The following is a 20,007-nucleotide window of genomic DNA, read 5'->3' as shown; positions in this document are numbered from 1 at the left end:
TACAGATTTCACAGTCCCCCTGCCCTCACCCTCTTCCCAAAGCCCATCTAAGAGGCAAGAAAGAGAATCCCAGCTCCAGGGAAATGCACAGCGCTCTGGATTGGCCCCGTTCCCTTGCTGACAGAAGGATCTCAACAGGACATTTCTCTTCTGGCGCCAGTTAGAAATGTTCAATTCCATTTCACTTTAATTTGCAATAAATGTGCCTAATTTTATTTTTAATTTCCTAAATAGATTGATTTGGCAAAGCCACTTCGCCAGCTCAAAGGTTAAGTTCCTGATTGAAAATGCTAATATCGAATTCATTTTCTCAAACACTGATTCTCTGATTTTGTGAAATTACTCTTGTTTAGATAAGAATCAGAGAACTGTGGAGATGTTCAGTAGACATGAAGCCAAAGGGCCTAACAAGGTAAAGGTCTTGCCCAACAAGACGCAACTCGCTAATGATACCCTTCCACTGTCCCAGAACCTGCCCTGGGACAACTCTTTGCCATGGAAAAGTATTGTCTCCTAAGAAGGATTCTTTGTATTTTGTGAGACTCTTCCTCTTTTCGCATTTGGACCACTTTGAGATATGGTCTCAATTACCATGTCCTGGAAGGAGGTTAAAAAATAAGAATAAGAAAAGAATGGTACAAGAAGCCTGTAACAGCTGTTGCTTCCTGGCTGGGAAACTGAGTGACAGGGAGAAGGGAGTAGGAAGGAGAATTACTTTTTATGAGTTAATTTGTAACTTGTGACATTTATAGCACTTGAATTTACTATCTATTTGAAAAATAAATCCATTTATTTAACAAGTGCGGAGAGCAAGTATCCTTTCAATTCTGTTCATCAAAGAGCTATTGCGCCCCTACTGCATGTTATGAAACATCATGAACACTGCAGAGGACACAAAGGTAACTGAGGCATAGTCCCAGACTTTGAGGAGTTTCTTGTCCTGTGGAGAAGACAGACATGTGCAGAAACAATGATCATCCAGCAAGGACTGTGTGAAGTCACAGAACAAAGGGCAGTCACAGAATAAAGTTGGAAGGAGAGTCATTTCATCTTGGGGATCTGAGTTGCATGTTAACAGGTGGTTCAAATGGCGGCAGGATGCACCAAGTGGGGGAACTGTCAGCAAAGGCTTGATAAGGGAAACTAAGGAGGACAAGATCAGCTTGCTTCTGCTGACACCATAGCCGGTGAGGATAAGAAATCATCCTCAGACTCTCTCCATGCCCAACTGTGAGGACAGCCTACATTTTTCACAAAAGTCCTATTTGTAATAATTATGCCTTACCTGAGTATGACATTTTAGTTTTTAAAAGGTCTTCTCAAATGAACTATTTTTTTTAACTTCAGAATAATATATCCTCAATACTTAGTTGAAGAAATTAGCTGAGAGAGGACAGCAGACCTGAATGGGATTTTGAAGGAAACGATCATTTTACAGATGAGGAAACTGAGGCTTTGTGAGGATATGTGATATTTAGTTATGAACAGAGCCAGAAATGTCTAAGGTTGTTTGCCTCACACACAGAGGGGACAAAACAAATTTGTCTTCCAGTCAGATGTTGCCTCCATCTGCGTGGAATAATTTGGAGCCATAATAAAGTGGCATTTGACTTCTATACACTTGTTTCCTGCCTATATGTAGAAATAAGTTTATACAATTCAAACGCCCATGTCAACCCATCACCTAGAAATGTATTAGAAAAAAATGCTATGACCATCATCATTAGCATTACCAAGCTTTTTTCTTTTCGGTCATAAATCTCCTATTTTCCACCTGGCAATGCGACACCTTGAGTGTGACTGTGTCTCTGAGTGACGGTGCAGACTGGGTAGGAGAAAGGCAGTTCTGACCATGGGCAAGTCAGACGTCTACCAGGTTACTGCATTCTCTGCCCTTCGCCCGGAGAACTCTGATAGGAGGAGCTATTCGATGTTGGCAGGTATTGTTTTTAAAAGAGAAAGAGCAAATACACATTAGCAGATAACTGATGCCAGAAAGCTGCAGAGGTCGGGGACAGGGTAGCCTTTATGGATAGCAAGCTGCTTGCAAGACAGACAGGAAGAAAGAAGGCTCCAGTACGTTTATTCTTGACTTTCCTGTATATTACATAGAAATAATTTCTTCTTTTATCCATCACTACCCCCTCGCAAAATGCATGCCCCTCTCCCCTCGGCCAGCCCCCACACCCATACCCGCTGAATCTCTTCCTTTCTGAGAAGCTCCCCGATGTCCCAGCTGGCCCTGAATGATTAGGTGTGGCCCTATAGCTCACTCTCACTTATTCAGCTGTTAAAGCAGCTTAAACCCTCATAAGAACATTAACATTTGGGTGCCAATAACAGATTGACCTTTATTCATAAAGTGCAAATAGTTGGAAGTCGAACAGATTGGTTGCCAGCGATTGCCTTTTATGTGCAGTTTAGGGCTTTGATTCCCCTCTCCTTTCTTCCTTTAATCTGACATCGCGGGCTTGAATACGGTTTGCACTCTAAGTAAACAGGGCCGGGGAGGCCTCTGCTTTTGTAGCACAGTTTGCTTGCGAGGAGGGAAGGAGACTGGAGGGTGACTTTAAAAGACTTGCCTTCGGAATTAAACAATTTCAGAATGGATTGGAAACCCCCAAAACTGAATGGAGCTGTTGGAGGAGCCCCGAACCAAATTCGCACAAGAGTCTTTGCATACAGAGCTGTTTATCCAAAATCGGCCATCTAGAGGCAGAATGAGAATGTAAGGATTTATATGAACTCTCTTGAAAGTTTCCTCCACGCCATACACAAAAGGGAAACTCAGAAACCCACAGAGCCTATGGATTTGAAACAGGACCACACTGCACTGCTTCATCGCCCCTCCCAGCCAGCTGTGAGCTTTTGGATGCTTAAGAGTGTGAAGGCTGGCTAAGTCCTTTTAAACAAGTCGTGTTTCTTTAAAGCATTCCAAGAAAATATCTCTTAAGCATAGGCTTTTTAAAACACTCTACAACACAGCATTCAGTTCTGGATTTTTTTTCCTGATTTATCTTGACCTTACTTCACTTTCAACAGCACAGCCTATGCTTTATAGCAAATGGAGAATCTTTATAGCATTTTCTAGATAGCGTGTGTAAATGTAAAGCTTCTCAGCAATCAATTGTGCCCATTTAGAAATAATAAAGCCCTTTGTGAGTCAACAGAATGAACACAGGAAATGGAAGGTACGAACTTCTCATGAATAAGGCTTGACTGTAAGTAGAAGGCAATTTTATGTGAATACTCATCCTGCTAGAGCTTTTGAATTACCTTGAAAAAATCTTAGCTGTATTTTAGGAGCAAAGGAGTAAACATTTCTTTTTGATGTAGACAACTTAGTATTGTATTGTATATTGACAACTTTGGCTTTAGACTGAAGTGGATCTTAGGTTTGTGTCCCAGCCCTCATTAGAAGCTCATTAGCTGTGTGACTTAGACAAAGAACACGTCTCAAAGCCTCATTTCCTCCTCTGAAACTTATAAGCAACTCTAGCGCCAGTCTCAGAGGGATGAGCATCTCTCTAAATCTCTTAACACAGCTCCTTGGCCCTTAGTAAGTATTCAGTAAAACTTGGTTACTGGTGTTCTCTCAATTTTTAATTTTAGATAGTGTCACTGTCATAGGTTTATACGGAGACTATGACCAAAAGAAATACAAAGTGTTTAGCAATGGACACATCCCACAGTTAACCTCAGTAAACGGAAACTGCTATTATTATTGTCATTCTTAGTTTATACTTTCCTATGCATGGACTCTTTCACTATCTCAAACTACATTATGGTCTTATGGCAGAAAACTGGTCTTCCATTTCTTTTGCAGCCCCTGATGCTCTGAGCACAGTATTCGAGGCAGAGGATGCTTAATAAATGACCTGTTGGTTGACTGTTTCTTCTCCCTTATCAGAAACCACCTGCTCCAAAGCGAAAAACATGGGTATTATCTTGTGCTCCTTCCCCTTCAATCCTTCCACTTAATCTATTGCTGAGTCCAATCATTTCTTGCTTAAGAACTTCTCCATTCACATTGTCACCAGGCTAACCCAGGTGTGTGACAGCCTTCCAGTGGGGAATGCGCTCACACTCCATCCTTACCACCACTCCCCAACTGCTTCCAGTCATTCTGCAGAGCGATGCTGGGAAAATATTCCCCACATGGCTTTTATGTCTCCACACAGCTCTTCATGCTATGGCATCCCTGTTCTTCCAGACTTACCCTAATAGGGATGCAGAAAGTTTCACAGGTGGCAAGAATTTAGGAAAGAAATAAGAATATTATCTACAGTGTTTGATTCAGGAGTTTTCCTAAATTCAGAATGTCAAAACGAGGGCAAAGCATTACCACATTTGCTAACTGGTTAACCATCTTGCCAGCACGTACCTGGCTTCAGTCCATGAGAGGAACAGTTTTACAGGTTATGGGTGTACAACTCAATAGCAAAAAAACTAATAGTCTGGTTGAAAATGGGCAAAGGACCTGAACAGACACTTTTTCAGAGAAGACATACAAATGGCCAACAGGTACATGAAAAGGTGCTCAACATCACCAGTCATCAGGGAAAGGCAAATTAAAACCACAAGAAGATATCACCTCACACCTGTTAGAATGGCTGTCATCAAAAAGACACAAGATAACAAGTGTTGGCAAGAATGTGGAGAAAAGGGAACCCTGTGCATGTTGGTGGGAATGTAAGTTGGTGCAGCCACTATGGCAAACAATATGGAGGTTCCTCACAAAATTAAAAATAGGACTATCATATAATCTAGCAATCCCACTTCTGGGTATATATCCAAAGGAAATGAAATCATCATCTTAGAGAGATATCTACATTCCCATGTTCCTTGCAGCATTATTCATAATAGCCAAGACATGGAAACAACCTAAGTGTCCATCAACAAATGAATGGATTAAGAAGATGCAGCATATATATACAATGGAATATTATTCAGCCATTAAAAGGAAGGAAATTCTGCCACTTGCAACAACATGGATGCACCTTGAGGGCATTATGCTACATGAAATAAGTCAGACAGAGAAAGACAAATACTGTATGGTCTCACTTATATGTAGATGCTAAAAAAGTCAAACTTATAGAAACAGAGAGTAGATTGGTAGTTGCCAGGGGCTTTGGGGTGGGGAAAATGGAAAAATGTTGATCAAAGGGTACAAATTTCCAGTTATAAGATGAATAAGTGCTGAGGGTCTAATGTACAGCATAGTGATTGTAGTTAACAATACTGTTTTGTATACTTGAAATTTTTTACAGTTTTATTGAGATATAATTGACATACATCACTGCATAAGTTTAAGGTGTACAACATAACGGTTTGACTTGCATACATTGTGAAATGATTACCGCAATAAGTATCATATAGATACAATAAAAGGAAAAAGCAAATAAAAGAAGAAGGAGAAGAAAAATGTTTTTCCCTGTGATGAGAACTCTCCGGATTTACTCTCTTACCAAGTTTCCTACATATCATACAGCAGTGTTAGCTATAGTCGCCATGTTGTGCATTACATCCCTAGTCCTTATTTATAACAGAAGGTTATACCTTTTGACCATCTTCCTCCAATTCCCCTCTCCCCATCCCCTACATCTGGTAACCACAAATTTCATCTCTTTTTCTATGAGTTTGGTTTTTTGTTTTTATATTCTATATATAAGTGAGATCACACAGTATTTAAACGTCTTCCTCTGTCTGACTTATTTCACTTAGTATAATGTCCTCAAGGGCCATCCATATTGTCACAAATGGCAGGATTTCCTCATTTTTTATGACTGAATAATATTCCATTGGCATACTTGAAATTTGCTGAGAGAGTAGATCTTAAATGTTCTCACCACACACACACAAAAAAGATAATTATGTGAGGTGATGGATGTGTTAACTAAACTCATTGCGGTAATCATTCCACAATATATACATACATCAAATCATCACATTATTAAACTTACACACTGTTATATGTTAATTATCTCTCAGTAAAGCTGGAGAAAGAGAAAGAGGCTGCAGATAGGTCAGAGGCATTCACTGGGGGGAGAGGCAAAAACGCTTCAGACCTCCCCAGCTACTGTCACTGCTGTCACCTTATATACAAAAAGAGTATCTTTTCTCCAAAATTTCAGTAAACTACCATTATCAAACTTTAAAACAATCACACTAACTTTACAACTTTGTTTTGGAATCCTGAAGCAAAGGGCAGAAAACAAAGGAAAACTTAAAAAGTACACACAAGTACACATAAAAACAGGGGCGCAGAGACAAAAAGGAAAACTGAGGACGTGATGGAGATGGTAAATCTTCGATTCCCAGGACAAGTCCCTACTTTTCCACCTCCCCGGAGCTACTCCAAGGGAGCGAGAACAGCCATGGGCAACGAAAGCTGTCCTTCCTCCCAGGTCCTGTGCCCACCCATCCCCAAATCCAACGCTCCCCCAGGTCAGGGCAAGGTGTTTATCCTCAGTGGAAACTCATTTCTATTTAATTGTTTTTTCTCACAGCTTTTCCTTCCATAATCAGAGTCTGCAATGCCAACTAGCTCTCAAGCCAAGTCATTTTAATGAGGGAAAGATTTCAAAAAGATTATGGATGGGATTTTAAATGTCTACTGAAATACACACAGAAAAGTCTTCATTGTAAAAGAGGAAACGCTTTAAAAAGTATCTTTAAATAAATCCTCAATAACAGAGACTTGGCAGGCCCAGGGCTGCTCCCCAGCCATCCCTGGGAGAGCGGGCTTTTTATGGATTCCAATCTAAGCGTTCTTGCTGACAGGAGCCCCAATCTATAGTATTGTTCAGGACGCGTGAGAGTCTCATCAATTAGTAGCTGATGAGGTACAAAAGGAGTAAATTTTGTTTCAATTTAATGATGACCTTCATTTTAATTCCATTTCCTTTGTGAAAACCTGGAAATTATACGACCCAAACAATAGAGTTCTTCAAGGCTCCTCTAGTCAGGCAAATGGCTTTAATTTCTTGCCCCTTTGCTGACTGCAGAGCCACAGTGAACCTAATGTACTTCTGGAAAAAGAACTGACAGAAGACCATTTAGGGTTTTGGACCGTTGGGGAAATTTTGGCACAGATAGATAGGAAAGAAATGAAAGGTTTTGGTTTGCATTTATGACAAAGAACAAATCACATAAAAAGTCTGAGGATGACAAAAATAGATTGCTAGTGTCATCAAAGCTGAAATCACTTAATGCACCTAGGAGACCTTACATACTCTGGAGATCAATGCCTGGCACAGAGTATGTGCTTAACAAATGCTTGTTGAATGAATGAATGAACGAATGAATTTTTTGTCACCTTACTCTCAGTCAATACAGGCATTTTCAGCTGTAAATTCCTAAATTCAGTTAAGCAGTGGATTCAATACCCTACTGGTACTAACAAAAGTTGAACAACTCGTTGTGAAAGCAGCCCTTGGCTGTCCCACGGGGAGCAAGCTCTCAGTTGCACTCAGGGAATAGCCAGAAGGTACAAGGACTAGTGGAACAGGCAGCTGCCTGCCTCACCACCCCTATGACTTCTCGGATCACACATGCCAGCATCAGAGGCTCTCCCTCTAGGCCAGCGAGGGGGCCGACTCACTGAAGCTGCTCAGAAGCAGTGCAGGAAGGGGACATGACCGTCAGCTTTCAGGACGCAGCCATTTTAACAAAGTCAGAAGAGTGGTGGCATTTTCTTTTCTTTCTTTCATTTCTCAATACCAAGTAATCTGTGCAAAAGGCAGCTTTCAGCCTCAAGTCATCCCTGACTGCGTCTTCTGGGATGGCAGGAGGCTTAGAGATGGGCCAAGGATGTCTGCATCACATGTTACTTGGAAGTTTTTCCAAATTGAAAGTTAAATTATTTAAAAGCCAAGTCAAAGGGTCCTATTTCCCACAATGATGCCTCCACTTTCCTTGTCCACACACACACACACACAGACGTGCACACACCTGCCAGACTACCCAGTGGATGAATGAATGAGTGAATGGTCGCTATAATGAATTACAACCAGGCGCGGAGTTCATATCACTAACCATACTTGGCATTTACCCAAACCGAATATTTCTGCAGTCAGATGATGGGTGGAGGAGACGTGACATGGGCAGAACAAGACATGACTCTTTAAACCGCCCTGAAGACTTTAGACCTAAAACTCAGAGGGACCAGTCTCCCCACCTCTCCAGCAGAGAGAATCAAAGGTGCTCATGACCCCAGTGGGTTAAACTCTCAGGCCATCTGGGGGCCATGCTGTTCCCTCTTCACTGTGGGATAGGGGAACAGATGGGGTGGCCACGGTGGCATTCCAGTCCCTTCTGATGACTGGAAGCCATAACTCTTATGTTCATCTCATCTCTAAGGCCGTTCCTCATCTCTTAGTAATGGATCCAGAACCACTCCAAGGGATCTCAGGGCTGAACGCTCTTCTGCCCCAGCTACCTTCCAGTTCTGGAAACCCTGAATGATTCTACTCATGTCTCCATTTTCCTCTCAAGACCAGCTTAACACACACACACAAAAAGAGGACCTCATGGTATGACTTAAGGAAAAGTATCTTCTGCTTGACTCAGTAGAAAAGTTAGAGACACATTACATTAACAAGTAAACATTAACGGGAAGAGTGAGAGAACTCTATCAATCCTTCAGACTCTAGTATAAATCACTAAAATCCAATTGCTTTCCTCTCTTATGTCTATCTGAAACTTGTGGGGGAAGTTTCTCATGGATGAGCTCTGAGTAGCTATTCTCAGTAAACAGAATCTGTGTATAAAGACTGTGTATGCAGTGTGGAGCCTGCACACAATAAATGTAACAGAAACTCTTCTTGCTAAAACTATAGGAAACTGGGAGTAATAACATAAATACATATAACACTTTTATAGCTTCTTCTCTTGCCTTTTTTTCATTGAATCTTCACACAACTCTGTGAGGCAGTATTATCATCACCCAATTTTATAGGTGAGAGAAAGAAATTAAACATTTTCCCTAAGAAGAATGAGATCTGGACTTTGAAACCCAGATAGATCTCAAAGCTAGGTGTCCTTTCACAATGCCAAGGTGTCTCTGGGAAAGATATTCCTTGAGATATCTTTGGGAAAGGCATCCCCGTTAGTGTGTTTTAAGGCATTTGCTACCTTCACATGACAAAATTTGGAAAGTGGCAGACGTACTGGCAATTACAGAAGTGCAGATCTAAGAAATAAGAAAATAAGGGTGCTGTCGAAAGTAGGCCAGTCCCTTCGCCTTCCTCTTTTAACTTTCTGCTAAGTCTTCCAGAGTAAGTGCGGTCTAGCTTCACGCCTCCTCCTTCATCTGGACCATTTTAACAGCTCCTTCAGCCCGGGGTGAAATTCTCTCTCAAAGTGAGCCAGCACTGACCCGGATGGAGCCACTGGCCTGGTTTGGATAGCAGCGCCAGGCTGCTCGGGGCTGGTGAGTGCACAGCCGGGAGACGTTCCGCTCTGTTCTGCGCCTCTCTTCACGAGACAGGGTCCACCTTGAGCACAGCAAGGAGCAGGAAGCCCCCATCAAGCAGCAGGAAAGGTGATCCTAAGAGCTAGCAATCATCGATGTCTCACAGAGTCCTCCACAGCCCTGTGAAGAGGTACTTTCACGAAGAGCATTTCCATTTCAGGTGTGGAAACTGAGACATGGAGAGGTGAAGTAATTTTCCCAAGGTCACACAGCTACTAAATGACAGGGCAAGGATGTTTACTCAAGCAGCCTGATCCCAGAGTCTGGTTTCTCAACTAAGCAGTATCAAAAAAATATATCACATGGGATTGAGCAGGAACCCGGGGGCACTTGTCCTAGGCAAGCTAAGCCTCGGAGGCGTATGGCAGGCTTCTCTCTGAGCAGGGAAGATGCAGATGGGACGTGGATGCAGAACGTGGGCCAACGACTGGAAGGTACAGGCATATTTTAACTAAGTATAACTTTTGATTTTCTAAACAGAGATATGTCTGCACTGATTGGGATGCTTTTAGTTTCACCTGTAAAAAGCCAACTCAGAATAGCTTAATCAAATAAGGAAAACACTTTCCATGTAACTAGGAAAGGGTAAGAGCAAATAGGCATAGCTAGATCCAGGTGTTAAGATGATGTCATAAGCAGTATGTCTCTTTTTCTCTGTCTCAACTCAGCTTCCATCTGTTCACGTTGTTCTCAGGCAGATTCTCCCTTGTTGGGCAAAAATATCACCAGCAATTCTAGGCTTACATCATCCTTACAGTTGCTAATCTCTCTGGGAACCTACAGAAATTAGCAGTTAACTCTGCCTATGGCCATGTGGTAGAGAAATCTGGGAGGACTTTACAGAGGAGGTGACATTTACTTGCATCTTGGTCATGTACAGGAGTTTCCCAGGCGAAAAAATATGGGACGAGATGGGCTTTCCTATATTTGAGGGACTGTCCTGTACAGCTTGAGCATACTGGAGCACATGGAGGAGCAGAGAGATGAGGGCAGCTGCCTGATTTGCTACAAGCCATTTTGCCAAATGACCAATTTGCAGAATGCTAATTCACCGAAAAATCAATTTGCCAAACATTCAATTCATTATTTACAAAATTTATTGATTTACCAAAAAAGGAGTCTTTTGACTATTTATATAAAGTTTACAGTAATTTTTATGGGATCAGTGGCCTTGTCTGACCAGCTTTTATTTTGTCTTTGGAACAGCATTTTAAGGGATATTCAGTTTGTTAAGACCTAAGATCACATGCGGGTGGGGAGGACAGTCTCCTTAGGACTATATTTAATATTCAGAAAAGTATATTTTAATCAATGACCAAATGTCAATGTTTCATATGGGAATTTTTTCAGTTCCTACTGATTTCTTTCGACCTTTTCTCACTCTCCTGAATTTTACTATGTCTTGCCTAACCTTATTAGTGACCTTTCTCTTTGGAGGAAGTTTTCACCTCTCTGCTCAGACTGCACAGTTCTAACACTTTAGACCTATGCCCTTTGGTGGGATAGCTATGAGCCAATGTGACTATTTAACTTTAAACTAATTAAAATTAAGTAAGATTAAAATTTCAGCTCTTCAGTCACACAAGCCACGTTTCAGGAGATCAAAACTCACATGTGGCTAGTGGCTATCATATTGGACAGTGCAGAGAGAGAACATTTCCGTCATCACAGAAAGTTCCATTGGGCAGAGTTGTTTTAAACCTGTCTCAGGTAGTCCTGAGCCTTCCTTTTCCCTAGGATTCTGTCTTTGATGCCCTCTGCTCTATGCCCCGCAGCAGCTAATGAGCCAGACTCCTCTCCTGCCCCTAGTCTTGACTCCTCAGGACCCTACTTGGCTAGGAAGGGAATTTAGAAGGCAAGCTTATGGTTGACCATTTCCATTTTGTTCATTTCCTAGCCTAGCAAGAGGACACGTTGTTCTAATATTTTAGGGGCCCCTGTGCAAAATCATCTAAGGAATGATTTGCCTCCTTAAAATCCAAATTAATGCTGTCTTATTCTGCAATGCTCTCCTTCCTAAAACTCCACTGCCCTTCAGATAAGGAGGGCGGGTAAGAGGAAAAGAGAGGGAGAGAGAGTAGAGGGAGGGACAGAGAGAGAGGAAGAGAGAGAGAGAGATCCTCTTGTCAGCAAACTCTTTACTGAAAATATTAATTCCACTAAAAGCATCAAAAGAGCTTTTTCCCCCTTAGAATGAAAAAAATACAGCTGCAGAGCAAAATGGAAGGCTTGAATGAACATTTCAAGTCCTACCTGTCACAAGCCATTAGTTGAATTGCCTAAAGAAATCCCTTGACAAGTATAAGTGCTGTTTTTATGTTAGAGAGTCTCATAATGTTGGCCACAAGAAGAAATTTCTCCTCAAAAGCTCCTTCTGTTTAATAAAGTGATTTGTTCCAGTAACAGTGATAATAAAATTGCTGAATTGAAACAGGATTGTTCAATGAAGACCTGAATCCAATTTGCTAGACTAGTATGATTACACTTTTATCTCTGTGTTTACTCATTTGTAGAATTGCTACCAGTCTTTTGATATGCAATTAATAGGATTAATGGTTTTCAGGACCAGAAGGCAGTAAGAGGGAACAGACCCGTCCTAGGTGGCCCAGCAGCTGTGTGTGGCCTCTTCGGGGCTGTGCATCTTGCTGGCTGTGTGCTACAGAACAATAAGTTGATTACCATGCCTTGTCTTTTAAAAAGAGATTTCTTTTGCCACTGAAAATTATTTTGCATCATTTTATCTATGGTAATTTATGTCCCTCCCCTCTGTGAGTTCTTCAGGCAGCTCATGGTACAGCCTCATGGCCCAGGAAAGGAAGGTAAAGATTAGAGTAACAGCAACAATTTTCTAAAATTTAACTTTTGGAGTGCTATTATCTTCTCCATCTAATCCCATACCCCATGCGAAAGTTCTTATTACCACTATTAGTGGCTTTAATAACAGAATGAAAAATTTTGACAAACCATTTCTCTCATTGCCTAGAAATCTTTGAAGGTTTATGTGTACACATATTTATTTTTGTGATAGTTTACATACCCTTATAGTTTTTTCCAATCTCCATGGCCTTTGGGATGGTGCCATCTTAGACCCTCAAAAGGGATTGGTATAATCACATGGTACCCTAAGTAAGATTTTTTAAATACATACTCCTTTTTTGTGTGGAGATGTTTGTTTTTTTGTTGTTGTTGCATATTTGTTGGGTTTTGGTTGGGTCTCTTTTGTAAAAGATTAAAAAAACTAGTAAAAATATATCTAGTAATGACAGAAGCCAGTGTCTGTATCAGCTACCAGAATATTTTTTATTGAAATGTATTTGACATCTAACATTGTGTAAGTTCAAGGTACACAACATGTGGATTTGATGCATTTATATATTGTGATCTGACTGCCACTGTAGTGTCAGCGAGCAGCTCTGTCACATCACACAGTCATCATTAGTGCCCATCAATGGGTGACCGGATAACGAGGATGTGGTATATCTGTACAATGGAATACTATTCAGCCATGAGAAAGCTACCAGAATATTTTAAGATCAGAGCTTGATCATTTTTAGCAAACACTGGTGTCTTTGCCTGGGTTCTTAGTAAACAGAGCACAAGGAAAACCTTAGTGTTAATGCTTTATCAAGGGCACAATCCCAGGGAAGCAAGAGTGAGGTGAAAAAAACAAAGCTAGGCAAAAAATGAGGGAAAACACATACACGGTGGTATGTTACCAAGTGGACACAGCATCACTGGTAGTTTAGTCATGCTGGATAGCTCCCCATCCAGCTATAAAGGGAACCACTTCATCTTAGAAGTCTGTCAGAGGAGAGAAGGGCAAGTAAATGTCCACGGGCTCCTTTCTGTCCCCTCTCTCTCATTGCTCAAAGTTTCTTCATTGGGGTGTTAACCCAATGCTTCCCAGTTATGTTGTCTGGTCCCTCAGGAAAGTCACTGGGGAAGCCAGAGCCCCATGGGTCTTGTTGGGTCAGAATATGGTGCCTTAGCTGATGCATTTCTCCATGGGCTCAGTGAAGACGATGCCGGAGACCAGCGCTCATCCACAGGGGAGGCTAAAACAAGCCCAGGCATTAGGAAAGGAGGCTGTGGCAGCTAGAGCTTTACAGTCACAGGAAGAGCATGAGCTGTCACCAGAGCTGATCTGGCTGGGAAGCAGGGAAAATGGCCAAGGGCTGGTGGAAGGGGACAGGTAGATGGGACAAAGCAGATCTAGGACAGTGCATAAACTGAGTCTAGTACAACTGGCAAGTTAAATCTATTCTGAAGAGCTGTTTCCACAATAAAGAGAACATTTTCACCACTCCCTGCATTAAGTGAACTATTTACATCATCGTAGGTGAGGTTTGCCTGCTATCACTTCAAATATGTGATACATGTAGTCAAGACACCATCCCAAGATAAAAACAGGGATGAGTGAGTTCTTCACCTAGGACCTAAGGGCCTTGATTGTGGTAGAAACTATTGGTAGACATTATTAGTTGAATGAAGAAGTGACTGGTCAGCCAATTGGGCCACGGCATCTACCTCTCCAGCCACATCCTCCTCCGAGCTTTGCCTGGGTTTCCTGAATATGACCAAGACACTAAAAATGTAACTTCACCTTAAAAAGAGGAAATGAAAATCTAACTGCACCTTAAAGGGAGTCTAAGTGGTATTTCCATTCTCACATTTTAGTGGAGATGGGGTCAAATATTTTCCACCACCCTTGAGTCCCCTCCCTGGTCCCCTGGCAAGTTTGCTTCTTTAATTGCCACACCTTGACTAGTAATTTTGCTATCAGAATATTAGTAGGGAAACATTTTTGATGTATTATATACCTTTTTATAAAGCCACTACAGTGTCATGTATCTGACTTTCATCAACCACTGAACAATTTCAAAGCATTTTTTTCAAGATATGCTCTCCGTGTCTTCTCCAGGTGATGAAGCCCTTTATTCCAGCAGAGACACTGGCCATAGTCTTCCATCAAAGTGATAGTTAGTGTCTGGAAGTCTTTTTTATATGGATTCAAGGGAACCCAAATGGACCAGAAGTTCACATTTTTTTTATATGCTGGCAGTTCTTACTCTGCATGATAGTGTGGGACCAGGAAAAAGATCTTTCTAACTGATACCATGCAAAGCAATCTTAATAATCAACAAGAAAACTCATGATCGCCCCATAACATATAAAAATTTTCATCTAAATGTTAAACACTTTCTTACTGTAAGTTATAAGCGTATCATAAAATAAAAAATAAAACTAATATTTATTTAGTACACTAATTTAAAACATTAGAAACAATCATGTGTTTTATTCCTTTGTAAAAAACTCACTAAGAATAGTTTGGCAGTACTTCCCTCCTTCTCATATACTCATTAGCATCTTTTCTATGCCTTGACAAATTGTCATACTCCTTTCTAAGTATAGATCATCTTGCAATTTTTTATCCTTTGCGATGTTAATGTTGTGAAATATCTCTGCACGTTCCTTTAATGTGAAATTTTTTGCCAATGCTGCTTCATCTGGTACATGTCCATCTTTTTCATCACGACCACTTTCCTCATTTATGCTGAGTTTGCCTTCACTAAGTTCCTTTGGCTGCACACTCAGAGTCTCCTGAATAAGGACAGTGTCACCATTCTCTCAGTCAGTTATTTCTTCTATAACTTCACTTAAGTTTGATTTGAATTTCACTTCCAGCATTATCACTTTTCATTGCTTTGTTGCAATTTCGTCTTTGTTGGTCAATTCTCTTTTGTGATTATCCACTTGGTAAAATGCCATGTGGCTTTGTCAGTCTCCCAAATTCACCATACATCTGCCCCTGGAAGGGTGTTTTGTTCACCACTTGATCTCTGGCACTCAGTATGATGCCCAGTACATAGTGAATGTGCAGTAAGTATTTGATGAGTGGAAAAAAAAGACAAATAGACAACACTACAATACACTTTGATGTCTGTACATGAGCTGAATAACAGATGCTCGACGATCAGTCACTGACAGAGTTTGAAAAAGTGATGTGACTGGTCACTGATCATGATACACATTTGTTATTTGCATATGATTCATGGACTGAACAGCTAGCAGTGAAGTTTATACTTTATGCAATTACTTACAGTTAATATACCATGGTAAGTGAAATCTGAAGCACGGTGTTGGGTACTGGTACTGTTTAAGTAAACCATAGTAACTGAAATCTCTTCATATCAGAACCTTGCAAAGTGAGGACTGCCTATATTTGATGTTCGTGCTTTCTGGACTTGGTAAGAGAACCTACCCAACCACCACAAGATGAAAGGACTCTCACCATCTGGCCAAAAGATACCCAAAGGAGTAAAAAAACACATGTATGTGATTTCTTATACATATATGTGCATAGGTACCCACTAGGGACTGTGCCTAAACTCATGGAGTACAGTGTGTATGTTTTGGAATCTGAAAGAACCAAGTTCAAATGTTACTCAGTCTCTCATAAACTCAATTTCCTCATATGTAAAACCCTATCTTAAAGAATTGCTGTGAGCATTAAGTAAGATAATATATGTAATAATTTTACCACAGTGCCTGGTTCATAGTACAGTCATTAAATGGTGTTAATGGTAGTAGAAGTAATGATGGTAGTCATGATGGTGTGCTGTTGGGTACCTGAAAGAACAATGAAATACAGAACTTTAAGAAAGAATAGAACTGGAGTACTGAATTGGAAAAACTTGAGCTTTCTGGAAGGTTATTATAGTATGATTTTATAGGAAAATCATAAAACATTTACTCTGAAAATCTAGAACTTTAAACAGGTTAAAATGCCTCCAATATAGGGAAAAACGAGCAAATAAGCTTTGACGTCCATCCATGCCAAGTCATGGTGCCAAAAAAGCATTTATGTCTCTGTTGTGAGCTTTATCCAACATCCACTTACCAGTTCCTGGTTTGCAAATCCAATTACTCTAGCATAGAGATTTGAATAGCAAAATTGGCAATACTTTAAGCTTGATAAATTGGAGCTGCCAGCATGATAGCACAATTGTAGAAAAGAGTTCTGCTTGCCCATTTCAAGAGCTTGCCATGAATTTACCTTTGAGTAAACTGAATTCATTAACCATCTCAATGCCATACACATTTCGGAAATTTGAAGGGACCATGGCCTAATTGGGACAGGTTAAATTTACTTAAATTAAATTACAAAAGTGACTAGCATTATTCAAACAATTGAAAAGTTTTTGAGCTTTACAGCTGTGTTCCCTAAACTATGTTCTATGGAACATCAGTGTTCATTGTGATGTAATATGCAGTCCTCACAAAAAAAGGGGAGAAGTTTTGTAGTCATGAATCTGGAGATTCACAGCATACATTAGAATTCAAAGACTTTGAGAATCCCTGCAGTTAAAAAAAAACAGAAAAACTCTTTAGATTAATCACATTTCCCAAATATATTAACCCTGAAACACTCAAAAATAAAAACAAAAACGATTGCTTTCCATAGAATATGGTCTTTCATGTAACAGTTTTGAAAAGTGGGACAAAAAGTATACATGAATTAGGGATTCACACCATTACATGATTTATAGCTTGAGACATTGAAGTGATTTCAATAGTATTTCTGTGCTATATCCTTGAACTTCCACACATTTTAGAAACAAATTTCAGGTAGCTTCCAGGAACAATTCACAAAGTTATCTACAAGTTTATTATAGAATGGTTTATTCCTGATATAACTTCTCCCTTTACTCCATCCCATTTCATTGTCCACACTGGACCATGCTATATTCCTTAAGAACCACTTTTCTCATTGGGTAGAGTTTCTTGCTCAGTCATCTTAACTGGTCCTCTGATTCAATTCATCAGGAAAACAACTTTCAACTCCTATGATGAACACCTAGCTGTGTGTCGAGAGGAAGACAAAAGATATCTAAGTTCCGGTACTTGGACTCAAGGGCCTTACAATTTAGCAGGAGAAGCAAAACTAACACATGTAAAGCAAATAAAAAAATAACTCCAAAGGGTTTCAAACAGGGTACAGATCAACATGGGCTGAGATAACTGGAGAAGACTTTGTGGAGGGGATGGACCTGAGCACATGAATAGAAGGTAGAAAAATGTGGAAGGAGAAGAGAGATTCAGATAAAGGAGAAAGCATGACCAAAGTCAAATGGCAGGAAGAAGTATTTGGATCCAGGAGGATGTGGGGAAAAAACAAGTATAGAAGTCTTCCTGCCGTGGAACATCCATGGTACATGTGGAAAGAAATAAGATAGGCTAGACACAGTGGGCGCTACACAGTGGAAGATTTTGACCACCAGATTCAGGAGTGGACTTGTTTTGTTAAGTAGAAGGGAGACATGGTCATAAAGACAGGGTCATAAATTTGATCCTGGTCATAAAAAAATCAAACGAATGTTCTAGAAAGATTTGTCTTGCATCTCACATGGAAAGGTAGGAGAGAGAAAGAAAAAGAAACCAAAGGCCAGGATTGAAGTTAAAATATTGTTGAAGTAATTCATGTGTTTAGGATCTTGACAGGTGGGAATAAAATAGAAATAAAGAAGAAAATGTGAATCCATAAATTGAAAGGCAAAAACGACAAAATTTGGTGCAAGAAAAGGGTGGAATCGAATACAACCCCAAAGTTTCTAGTCTAGGAAGATGGGTGATTCTAAGAACTAAGTTTTGGGAAAGAAGATGAATATTTACTAAGTAGGAAATGAAAAAGCATCTTTTCATGGCTTTCTAGTCTCATCTTCCATAATTTAATCCCAATCTACATATCCTACATTATTTTCCACTACCCATGCATTAATTCAACAATCCTTTTATGAGCACCTGTTGTATGCCAAGCAGTATTCTAAACACTGGAGTAAGAAGATGTGAAGTGCATAGTTTGAGGCAAAGCATGGAGAGGGGTGATGGATATGCAAATAAATAATTACAGAATGTGAAATTTCTCAATGTATTCCCTATTTTCAGATTAGAGGGAATAGATCCAAATATTTATTGAGCTCCCACTATGCACCAGGCCTTTTAGATTCATCTAACTTAATTTCTACACCAACATAAAGTTCTTGCCATTTTTCTTGATCAAAATCACCAGCTATGAGGTTTCCACCATACAGTATCACTGAAGTCACCAACAATGTGAAAAACACCTGGAAAATATTACTTTCTGTCTTGACGCAACTATCAGGGTCCCCTGGATGGATGGCAGGATCCTTCATTATGAGAAAAAGACTTGTCAAGTTCCTTCAAGGAGGGAATTCAAAGATTCTACCCTAGGACCAAAAGCAATTAACCAGATTTCAAGCATTTTAAGATGCATATATATTTCATATTTTAACATCTTGAAGCTGCCACAATCAAAGAGGCATCCTATTCTTCTTGGTAAAGAAGGATCCCTTTCATCCAGCCAGGGGTCCTTGGCATCTGTGTCTAGAGAGAAAGCAATGGTTGGCTTCATGAGAACTGTTAATTTTTTGCTACCATTCCTGTGATGTTTTCCCATCATAGAGCTTGCAGTTTGTATCCAAATGAACTGTCTCCTTAATGATTACAAAAAAGCAACCATAAAATTGCATTAGAGGATTTAGTTTCCAAACCATTATCATTGTTAATTTATTAAATACAAGCAAGAAAATGTTTCCTTAATAAGAATCATTCTTCAAATATTAAATATTACTTTTAGAAAAAGTATTATCATTATTATGTCACCAGGGTGTTTTTAGGTGAGTTTTACAATGTGTTTCTTTGCCGTGATTTGCTCATAACATTGGTGATACTGTAGACTTCTGTATTTAAACCTTCTCTCCATATATAATATAAAATTAGGACACTGTGGTCAAAACCAATTTAACCCCAAAAGTTTCATTGCAAACAAAGTGAGAAATAAATATTAGCAATTCTCCACTTTGGGAAGTGTCAGACTCTGGTGAGCCTCAGCGTGGAGGAGCAGCTTGACGCATCTACATCTTACTGTATAGGTAGCCAACTCAGCTTTTTAGGTTTTGTCTCACTGCCAGTGTTTTTGCTTGGCATGACTTCAAGGGCCTTATGTGTCCAATCCAAGGCAGCCCCCTTCAGGATACATGAGCCAAGCTAACTGCATGCAAACCAGGCCGGGTCTTGGAATCAGTTTACATGGGCATGTTGTCAGAGAAAGATGTTTATGTGTGTGTGAGTCTTAAAGGACTGAATAGAAAGATCAGAAGCAAGGTTAAGCAGAATGGAACTGGGAAGAATTCCACATGTCCTTAGAGGACAGGCAGAGGATAAAAGAAGGTACAGTAGGGAGGCAAAAACAGAAGTGCATTCTTCACAGTCTGGCTGGCAAGCCCCGCAACAGTGCCATTCTTCAAACAAAATCTCCCTTGGCCTCAGATCCTGCACTGGCCATGCCAGCTCTATTGATTTACACAAAACCTTCAAGACTTTGATCAGCTACCAAAATGCAAACATTTTAAGCGATGCCCCAAAGAAGCTTGTTTAAAAAACAGTTGATGTAAGGGTTTAAAACAGTCCATTAACAATCTCATGTAGAAATGTGTATACATATATGCCCA

The 20,007-nt window shown here is 40.2% G+C and overlaps 1 long non-coding RNA gene across 1 annotated transcript; it reads right to left on the bottom strand.

The window, feature by feature from the left end:
- Positions 1-15,990: 15,990 nt before the first annotated feature.
- LOC138923327 (uncharacterized) lies at positions 15,991-16,735 on the bottom strand. Its single transcript, XR_011436802.1, has 2 exons — positions 16,377-16,735; positions 15,991-16,105 (listed from the first exon to the last, which is right to left on the bottom strand). It is a non-coding gene; the product is annotated as an uncharacterized lncRNA (long non-coding RNA).
- Positions 16,736-20,007: the final 3,272 nt, after the last annotated feature.

The sequence above is a fragment of the Equus caballus genome, chromosome 3 (assembly GCF_041296265.1).
Source record: "Equus caballus isolate H_3958 breed thoroughbred chromosome 3, TB-T2T, whole genome shotgun sequence".
Lineage (NCBI taxonomy): Eukaryota > Metazoa > Chordata > Mammalia > Perissodactyla > Equidae > Equus > Equus caballus.
This window is presented reverse-complemented; position numbering and strand designations above follow the sequence as displayed.